The sequence below is a fragment of the Furipterus horrens genome, unplaced genomic scaffold, assembly GCF_987537825.1.
Source record: "Furipterus horrens unplaced genomic scaffold, mFurHor1.1.pri manual_scaffold_5, whole genome shotgun sequence".
NCBI lineage: Eukaryota > Metazoa > Chordata > Mammalia > Chiroptera > Furipteridae > Furipterus > Furipterus horrens.
Genome location: NW_028327175.1, coordinates 155,276,793 through 155,279,330, shown reverse-complemented (window position 1 = coordinate 155,279,330; position 2,538 = coordinate 155,276,793). Strand labels below are relative to the sequence as shown.

The following is a 2,538-nucleotide window of genomic DNA, read 5'->3' as shown; positions in this document are numbered from 1 at the left end:
GAAATTGAAGCAGTAATCAAAAAACTCCTGGCACACAAAAGCCCTGGACCAAATGGCTCCACATGCAAATTTTACAAAACATTTAGAGAAGATCTAACTCCTATCCTTCTCAAATTATTCCAAAAATTCCATGAAGAGGGAAGACTCCCAACATTTTGCATGAGGCCAGTATTATCCTAATTCCAAAACCAGTTCAAGACACAGCAAAGAAAGAAAACCACAGGCCAATATCACTGATGAACATAGATGCTAAAATCCTCAACAAAATATTGGCAAATTGGATCCAGGAATACATTAAAAAGATCATACACTATGATCAAGTGGAATTCATCCCAGGGATGCAAGGATGGTATAATAACTGCAAAACAATAAGTGTGATATCCCACAAAAAATAAGTGAAAGACAAAAATCATATGATTATATGAATAGATGCTGAAAAAGCATTTGATAAAATACAGCACAAATTTATGATGAAAATTCTCAGCAAAGCAGGAATAGAGGGAGCATACCTCAACATAAGAAAGGCCATATACCAGCTGCCCAAGATTCCAGTTATCACGGCAGCTCTCTAGCGCCCCGGAAGCTGCTCTTTCTCAGAGGTCATGATGGGCAGCAAGATGGTGTCTGCTAGCAGGGTTGTTCAGGTAGTCAAGCCACATATTCCTTTAATAAGGTTCCCTAACAGAAGAGACCATCCTAAACCCAATGTATCAGAAGTTTTTAGATTATCAGGACTACCATCTAACTCTTCTTCAATTTCACAACATTTTAAGGGAATTAAATCGCCAGATTGGCTGATGAATCAGGGTCCACCAGACACTGCAGAAATAATAAAAATTTCACCTCAGAAATACAGAAGGAAACCTATGTCTCAGGAAGAAATTGAATTTATCCAACGTGGAGGTCCAGAATAATTACTGACTATAAAGAATAGTCTTTATAATAAAGGACTTACAAAATGACAAATGAGAAATTGTACATTAAGTAACTTTAATAAACATTCTGTAAACAAAAAAAAACTATATAGAAAATTTAGATGTACACATATCTCATAATTTATGTATCTTGGTGAGCTTCTCCACAAGTTTACCTAATTGTTTATATACTTTATACTTATTAAAGTACACATTTTAAAATGCTAGCCTATTAATTTACTCTTGATTATCAAGTATTGCAAGTGTTGAACTATGAAAAGCACACAATGTCTAGGAACCCATCATAGGTTTCCCGTAATTTCACTTTTCTTTCTATTTCTGTTTAGACATGAATTCCTCAGGCAGAATTGCTACTTTTGGGGACTGATTTTCCTGAAATTGGAAGAGGATCAGTGAAATAATGGTTCCATTATTTGTTCTTAATTCTCTTAATATTTTTTTCATTCACAAAGTTACTGGAATATAACTGGCTTAATAAGCATATCCTACTCTAAACTATAAAAATACAGCCAAAGTAAAACCAGTGACTTAGTGGTATTAAGACTGGGGAGTTAACTCAAAAAATTATTTGTAATCTATTTTTAGAAAAAAAGTATAAAACATCAAAATGAATATAGCATAGGTAGAAATGTTTGACTAGAAATTTCAATTTCTTATGTTTTTAGAGATGTTAAAGTCTTGTCCTTTAGTTTATTTTACTGTTTTGGTTGGGATAATGCATGCAAATTCTGATAACCATTAACTTTCTCAAACTTAATGTCTGAAAGCTTCATAAAATCAACCTAAATATTTACCTTGTTAAGGCAATTTATGAAATTTTAAAAGGGTCTTCCTTTGCCAAGGGTATATATTATTGTGAAAGTAAGGCCTCAAAAAGCTAAATAAATTTTCTTCTATACCTTTAAAAAAGGAAGAAAGAAAGAAACAAACAAACAAACAAAGAAACAAAGAAAGAAAGGAAGGTTATATATGAGAAACCTACCACCAACATCATACTCAATGGGCAAAAGCCAAAAGCTTTCCCCCTAAGATCAGGAAGAAAAGAAGGGTGTCCACTTTCACAACTTTTATTCAACATAGTATTGGAAATTCTAGCCACAGTGATTAGACAAGAAAAAGAAATAAAAGGCACCCAAATCAGAAAGGAGGAAGTAAAACTGTCAATATTTGCAGATGACATGATAGTGTACATAGAAAACCCTATGGGCTCCCGCAAAAGAACTACTTGACCTAATAAGTGATTTTGGCAAAATAGCAGGATACAAATTCATTATTCAGAAATCAAAGGCATTTTTGTACACCAACAATGAAATATCAGAAACAGAAACTAGGAAAAAATTTCCCATTTATTATAGCAACAAGAAAAATAAAGTACTTAGGAATAAACTTCATCAAAGAGGTAAAAGACCTGTACCCAGAAAACTAGAGAAGACTAAAAAAATAAATAAATTAAGGAAGACACAAATAAATGCAAGAATTTACCATGTTCATGGATTAGAAGACTTAACATCATTAAAATGTCCATACTACCCAAAGCAATCTACAGATTCAATGAAATTCCTATTAAAACACCAACGACATATTTCACAGATTTAGAACAAAT

General features: G+C 32.8%; 1 pseudogene; it reads left to right on the top strand.

Annotated features, from left to right (window-relative positions):
• The first annotated feature begins 602 nt into the window (after positions 1-602).
• Positions 603-914, top strand: LOC150010148 (alpha-ketoglutarate dehydrogenase component 4 pseudogene; annotated as a pseudogene).
• The last annotated feature ends 1,624 nt before the right edge of the window (positions 915-2,538 follow it).